Source organism: Teleopsis dalmanni, chromosome 1 (assembly GCF_002237135.1).
Source record: "Teleopsis dalmanni isolate 2A chromosome 1, ASM223713v2, whole genome shotgun sequence".
Lineage (NCBI taxonomy): Eukaryota > Metazoa > Arthropoda > Insecta > Diptera > Diopsidae > Teleopsis > Teleopsis dalmanni.
In genome coordinates, this window is record NC_051846.1 from 209,062,052 (window position 1) to 209,071,014 (window position 8,963).

The following is an 8,963-nucleotide window of genomic DNA, read 5'->3' on the forward strand; positions in this document are numbered from 1 at the left end:
ATCTTATAATTTTTATAGTATCTTAACATATATGATATATATATCCTTCTTTCGTAATGGTGTTATGTTTTTAATACTAATTTTTAAAAATTGTTTAGAATTATAATAAAAATATAATAATAATAACATGATAATAAAAATAATATTATATTTTATTATATGTATTAACAAACTAGCTAAATGTTTAAATAAATAATATACATTTAAACAATATACCTAGTTTGATGATTAAAATCAAAGTTATTTAGGTTTAGGAAAACAGTGTGATTTATGGTTCTACTTCGGTCTAGTGGCATATTGTGTTACCATATAAGTATCGGAGTGATATAGTTGAAGTAATGCATAAACTTAAAGTATACATTTTGTTTTAATAAAAATATCTTTCTAACGTAATTTATTACAGTTCTTAGTTTAAATAGAAATTGGTAGGACCAAGTATCTCCCATAAGATCCTAATCGTTAAAAACTTAATTATAATATCCTATAACAAATTAAAAAGAATAAAGAATTTCTAGAACATTAGATATATTTAGAATTTAATAAAAAAAAAAAATTTTATAAAATTTATAAAAATAATAGATACGATGAAGTTCAAAATAAATAGACCTTTTTTTAGAAAGAAATGTATATAATGTAATTACCTCTATTGGTAATCAAAATTTCATCAAATTTAGATAAATAGAAGTTATAACATCTGAAGTGACAGTCCGTAGCTCACGACTAAACATACCTATTCTTAAAAAGTTCTGTTTACTAAGATAAGTCAAAATTTATATAAAGTAAACATTTAATACAAAATGCTTTTGAAATTAAACCGTGCATAGAAAGATAAGAGGTAACGTAACTATCTATTTCACCATAAACTATCATCATACTAAAAAAAATCGCAGGTATATTAATTAACAGATGACGAATTTTTTAAGTATATTTTTTAAGTAAAACATATAGATAGCATTTTAAAAAACATAATTAATTTTAGAAGTAAAATTACTATATAACTTTCAATAAAATACATACTCCAAAAGATTTGACATACGTTTGCTTAGAGTTTTTGGAAACATATATTCAGCACCATATCTATTGGTGTTAATAACCAAAACGGCGCATACATAATACTCATATATAAGAGGTAGCTCTGTCATTATTAAAATCAAATAATCAAACAATTTAAAATCAACTTTTAATTTTATCCAATTAAATTAGTATCTAGAATTGTTACGACAATAATTGTTGAAAAATTCAGAATTTTCGATAGAATTTTAATATTTTGTACGCTATATTCTAGGTCCTACCATTCAGTAGATATATAATTATGATTAGTTCATCGATTTTTGGCATTAGAGCATACTTATAATGTATGTAAAAATTCAAAAAAAATATCTATTAGTAAATAGTCCATATAAGATGTTAGTATTATAATCCATTTCTCTATCCTTTGAGAAACTCGTTTTGTCAATGGCAAAACACTAATGGTACTTAGTTCTGGTCGACGAATTTTTACAGATCATGTCTAATATTGCTGCTTGAACTTATTAAACCTCTTTAATATACTTCTATATGGCTTTTATATGGATTTTGTATAGAAAATAGCACTTATTGCTGAATATTTGTGGAGTTAAATACATTAGTTTAAACATAGCATAAGATTTTGATTTGAATTGTTCTTGACTTTCAATATCTGTAACTATAAGTTATTTTTATATCTGTAACTATAAGTTATTTATATGTTAGTACAAAACTATATCTAAAATTTAAATCAAGTTAAAATAAAAGTATGTTTTTATTGCTGTTTACTGTTTTACTGATCATAAATTCCTTATCCAAACTATATGATGACTTACGCACAGAAGAAAATTGTTTCATATGGAATTTCTCTCACCAGAACAGCTTAAAAGCTATTCTCTACATTTAGTTCTGGATTTCTTTCACAAAACTTTAAAGGCTTTGTGCAATCAATAGTGAAATTGGTACAATAGGACTCTTCTGCCTGTAGTACCGACTGCTGGACGATTTCACGTCAAAACTTTTAATAATTATAATACCTATGATGACTTAGTATGTAATATTTTATAAAAGTCATATTAGCCATACGAGCAATTATTGAAAACAAAATACTTAAAATAAAAAAAATAATATCAAAATTAAATTAACATGCAACTTACAATTGTTTTTGATGTCGGAAATTGTTTGTACTTGAGATACCTTTAATTGATATGCAAGCACGAGTATACACTGTTAGATATTAGATATTAAAACGGGAGGGCACTGTAACACTTGCATTGTATACCCGCAGAATTTAGGGTTTTTCACTTTTAGTTTTGTATTTCGTTGAATTCAAATTTGATGTGAAAAATGTGAAAAAGGTGCATTTTTCTCGCGTTCACTAAAATTCGTTATTTTCTTCCTAACATTTTTTATATGTCGTTTTCTGTTTGTTTTCACATTTCGGTTCACTCACTTTATTTACTTATTTAGCTATTTGTTTACTTGATATTCTTGATATTCTTGATATTCGTGCATTTCGATAAACGTTTTGTGAGATACTGAATATCTCACAGTAAAAGTATCTTTTAGCACAAAGAATTACTATAATATACTTTATTGTACTTTGTTAGTATAGGACAGTGTACACACAGATACACAGATAGACACTAAAGCAAACTGTCATAAACACAGATACAAATACTAACAAGTGATTGGTAAGCGAGTCTAGAGTTTTGTATATTGAAAATGTTAAAAAAAAAATTAAAAAATAAAAAACTGTGTAAATACTATTTTTTATATAAGCAAAAGTTAAAAATGTGTTGTTATCAGCAAAATTCATTGTATAATATTTAACACAAAGGCAAACACAAACACAAGCTTACCTATACACCTGAACGAATCGACTCAGTATCGAGAACATGGACTGCGTTTAAGTAAAGTTAAACCGAGTTTTAGATTTTTATATATAGCCGCACTGACACGTAGCTTTTCTGAGGCGATCGTGAGCCGATCGCGCTAATAAATGCTTATATGAGTTTAATTAGCAGATACCACAACCACAAACACTTGCATTTGAGGCGGCATACACATGCAATAATCGATCACACTGCGATCGCAGATACGAAAAGCTAATACAAATACTTCTACAGAAAAAACGTGCCTGACACAATTTAAAGGCGTTAATTTTGCTTCTGTGTTTGTCGTTATCTAATAGCATAAAATATGCTTAAACTTGATAAAAAGAAGTTCAATACATTAATTAGAAGGAAAAAATTTAGTTCATGGAGTTTTATGGAGTCAAAACTTGCTAAGTGTATCAAAAAATGAAGAGGCATACTGTTATTTTATCTTTATGGTACGTCAGTATATCGGAATGTTTGTACGTAAAGCTATCAGGATTTTATATTCAAATGAGTTATTAGTAGTGACTAACAAATAAAGTCTAGAGTTTGAATACTAGTCCCTTGAAGTCCATGTAATTTTTTAACGATTTATAATTCTCAATATGCTTTTACATACACGTATAGGTATTAGCATTGAAAATGTATAAGGGCAATCTTTCATAAAACCGTACGGATTTTGACAAAAAATGACCTCATGACTTCCGATTTGGCTGAACATTTTTTATGAGCTCCTTTCATAAAATAATAAGACCCGTATCTCGGGAAAAATTTTGTAATTTTTTTCCTAAGACATATGGACCCACGAATGTTTTCTACAATAATCTTATCACATAATTATTCCATATCTAACGTATAGTCAACTATTTTTCATGCACTGCTGTTACCTGCCACTATGACTTTTGCTTTTTTTAAAGCATACAATATTTAGTTGATATATAGTTAAGCACTCAATGCAGGCAGGAATGATTTAAAAGGGTTTCCTTCATAATTGAAAGGAATCCATTTAAATGAGAAATTCATATTCAGTGGTATTATGGACAACATGATTTTTTTATACTACTTCTTCCTTCCAGTGAATTTAAAAAATATTTGCATAGATTTATCTAATAATATGGAATTAACCATTTTATGATACGAATCCATTTTTATAATAAAGATATGTTTCTGTTAACATGATTATGTTTATTAGATCTAATTTTAATTTTTACAAAAGTATTACTATTCCTAACATATATGTTTTTAAAGAATATCTTAAAGAAAAAGGGCTTGAAAATTATGGCTTAAAAGAGTGATATTTCGAACAAAATCTGCACAAAAGAACAGTATTTAAAACTGTATGAAACAAAGATAATTAGACCGAGGCAGTAGTCTGACAAAAATTTTTCTTTCAATTTTTATGAAAATAAAAAATTAATATATTTAATTAAATAAAGAATTAATTGATCAAAGGAACAGATAACACATAGGTTTAATAATACATCTATGCGAAACTAAGAAAGAGAGAGTGAGAGAGAGAGAGAGAGTGTGTCACGTTGATAGGAACTGTCTATTAAATATACACTAAAGCTGCAATATAGATTTAATCCAGAATCACAACTTTAACTAATGCAACATACATTATACTAATAGTATAACATTATATTACCTAGGTGAATTTTGATTAAATATTTAAAAATGATTAAGTATCATAACCTTGAACAGACAAACAAACGATTTAAACCGGAAACAGAATGCGCCGGTCTTATACTTGGTACTTAGTATTATTAAACTCAATTTAATGAAGACATTATGACATTTCGTTCGTGGGACGAAATCTTTAACGCAATCAATATCAATAACTTTTACGTTTCTGACTTTCTTTCTTAGTGATGTTTGTTATTTCCGCAAGTCTATGAACAACAGAATGTTCCACGGACATAAAATGTTTTCTCACAAGAGCATGTTTATTAAATTTGTTTTAGATATTAAAGGACTCAGTGTCAATTACATAATTGAATGTACAAATTTTCACTGTCTCTTATTTGTTCTACTCTGAGATCACTTGTTAAGTTCATCATTTCTTATATATGATTTAAAAAATATAAGAAAAAAGATAAAACTTCAATCCAATAAAGTTACAATAAAGTTGAAATTAAACAAACCACAGATAATATAATTTTACTGATAACCAGATTTCAAAACGCTTTCATTTTCATTCTAATAAAGATAAATTGACTTGGTTTTAACAGATTGCAATACGACAAACGTGACATACGACTGCATAATATATCAGTAAACTACTGATCGTATGCATATTTTGGTTCAAATGAATGTTAATGAACATTTCTATACTTCCATCTTTCAAACATATTATAAATTATTATATTATATATTAGTTATTATATTACATATTAGTAATATTAATAATAAATTGATAAATATTACTTAATGTGGTTCAGAAATCAGTTAACGTACCTGCACTAGTCACTTTACACTAGAATAAAATCTTATCATAATTTTTCAATTGAAGAGATCCTTAGTGATGTTCGAAAAGAATTTTCATTAACTGGCTGCATATACTATATTATTAGCTAGGTTTAACTAATTAATATGAATAGAACTTCCAGTTCTAAGAGGTACTCGTGAAAGACACGTTGGATAGTTTTTTTGTTATATTGAGAGTTGTTTGTCCACATCGTGAGCGAGTTGTTCACATTATGGGGTTACCAATAAGGTCCCAATATCCTACAGACTCAACACTACTGTGAAATTAGACTGATTCTCTGTCTGGGTACTAGAAAATTGTTGATTTTGCGAATTCTAGACTTGTAACGGTCTCCTATTTGATACTGCTTTATACAATAGATTATGGCAAAGATTAAGTTCTTGATAAAGTCAAACATACATTATTAATACATTATTATTATATTTGAACTTCAAGTATATTTTTCGTGGTCAATAACATTATTAAGAAGTACCTGCATAGCTTGTAGTGGAAACCCAAATTATAATGAATCTAATTCTCTGCGTATTTAACACACAATCCAAGGTCAAGTGCTCTCGTAAGATTTTCGTGAGGTTTAGTAAAATTATCTGTTTCGCTATCTAAAGTATGTCTGATATTTATTAAAAACTAATAAATTATATAATTAGAACTGGATTTCATTACTGAATTCTTTTAGAAAATTAAAGTACAAAATAAAGAAGAATGTTATAATTAAATTTTAATTAAAAAAATCATAACTATTTTCAAATTAACTATAGCTATTTATTTTTAAAAACAGATGGCTAATAACTTTTTTGAAATATAAAATTAATTATTTAAGAAATTTTAATTATTTTTCTTAATTTAAAATATTTCTGACAAAAACCGCTCCAGAACACAAAAAAAAAGAACAAAAAAAAAAAAGAACAGAAACGGAAGACTCGAAATATGTCCACATACTTGTACCCGATTTTTGTATATTAAAATTTTTACCGTTTATCGCTTAACTGATATTAAACCCAAATAGATGCGATATTTAATGAATAAAGTATTACAAAAATAGCAGCAGAATTAATAAATATTTAAACAATTTGTATTTGCACACGTACGCTGATCATGTAGCGAAGACAACACAACAAGATGCAAATGCACGTTCAAAATTGTTTAAAAAGGCACAGCACAGCTCAGCTCAGCTCAACTCAGCCTACAGCATAAAAAGATTCAACACAGCCGCAGATTCATTTTGTTAGTGTGTCAAGTTAATTTAGAATGTATCTAGAGTAAATGAATGAATAAATATGTATGAGAAATGTATTCACAAAACGATTGTACAAACAGCATGTGTACAGGTAAACAGAGAGTAGACAGCTATGAGATGTGAGTGCAGGACGTTGCGATGGTTAAGTACAAAATACAACTACAACAACAGCAACAAATTCATTTAGCACTTTGCTGCTAAAATACAAAATTCAAATCTAACAAAATTAATAAGAAAAAGATAATTTTGTTTTTTGTAAATTTGTTACAAATAAAGCGCTACAATGCGCGGCTAACCAGCTTCATATACGTTGAGTACAAAGAACCCAACCAACTTGTCGTTTCGCCACAACCGTTCTTAAAATATCTTCACAACGACAAATTTTGACGTCAAATCGTATACAGGTGAATTAGCATCTCATAAATGCAGCTACTTTTCGTAGACGTACGTTTATAACAACAATAGTATCTAATGAAAATGGCTCCAAAATTTACCTATATGTTATATATGAAGCGTCACACTAAACCGAGACCGGCACAACGTCGCAACGGCGGAACTCTCAAATTTTGCAGTTGAATGATCGTTTTGAAGCTTAGTCAGCGTTTTGCATACTAAATTTCATAAAAAATTTTATTTATTTACTTTTCTTTGAACGTATCTCATCGTTTCCCATATTTCTCCTATTCTTCAAATTGGTGACGTTGAAAAATTGAAAGGTTGAAAAATTGAAAAATTGCTTAAGGCTTGAAAATATTTGTTTTGGTAGTTATGGGCATTTTTTCTTCTTCATTTAAGTGTGAGGAAGTGCAACGTCAACAACTTGTTAAGTCATCAATTATGGAACTCACTATCCGACCAGAAAACAAAACACTTCGCAAAGCCAATTTCACACACGACAATTGTTTAGACGTTCTTCTGACAAAATTTCGTTTATATTGTAGTTTTTGGGTTTAAAGTCTAAAAAATTATCGACACTCTTGATGTATTGTTTCGAGTAGATAAACTAAATGAATCAGTAGTCGTAAAATTGGGAAATTTGCTGAATAAGTATACATTAAAACCATCTGAGATAGTATCTCTTTATAAATACTATATTATGTGCAAAAATTTATTTATCTAAATCTGTCAATCAATGAACTTCAGAAACTCACAAAAACTTAAAATGAATTTCCAATGAAATAGACAACGACGTAGTTCTAGTATAAATAATCCGATAAAATGTACTTTTTATCATTTAAATACTATTAGAAGTTATGTATTAAAGCAGAAATAAATAATGCTCAACATTTTTTAAGCCATATCAATTCTACTAAATTGAATTTATAGTATAACAATCACGAAGTAGAGCCGACCCCTTTACTTTACTTACGCAAGTAGTGCTCAACTTAGCTCAAAAATATATACTAAATTAAAAAAAGTAAAAAAGTCAGCTAACAGCACCTAAAAAGCGAGAAAACAAAACAAATATGATATGCATAACTGCTAACTAGGTTATGTTTGTTTTTTATAATGTTCGTAGGGATTTAATAAGGAGTGTTGGGCCGCACAGTGGAATCTTTGATAAGCCCCAGTTGCTCTTTGAGAGCAAGTACTGTAGCTAAATGAGATCCCTTATAACCTATGTTTTAATTAGCAGTATCCTTATCTTCGGCACTACTGCAACAAAACAGATAAAAGAAAATATCCAATCAAATACCGATTTATTAGAAAGTCCACTATAAGACCGATATTTTCAAGGAACATATCAATGTGCCTGAATACACTAGAGTAATATTAAAGATTGATCATATCTATGAAAAATCAATCACATTGGTTTTTAAAACACTTTTAGTTAAATCATCAGATTGACTGATATTTTCACGGAGCATATTAATGTGCCTGAATACACTAGAGTAATATTAAAGATTGATCACATCTGTGGAAAACCATGTATGTGTATGTATGTGAATATTAATTCAATATTCACATAAAAGCGTTATATGGTCTGTCAAATTTTAATAAATTAACTAACATTTTTGTTGTTGTCTTTTCATTTCTAATCGAACCCTTCGAACTTTTAAATAGTTTCTTTTCGTCATAAGACGCGTCATTCTAGGCAAGAAAAAATAAACATTATTTTACGCTTTGTCTACTATAACATTAATCATTTGATTTTAGCATTAAATTTTTATATTAAAAACAGTTTGTTTTCCATAGAATTTAAACGAATGTTTAATATATCTGATTTTATAGGAACTTAATACATTCCTATACCAAAAACACTTGTATTGTACATGTGTTAAAAATAAAAATAACTATCACACCATACAGACTTTCCACGAAGAATTAATAAAGTCATTAGTATGTATGAGTT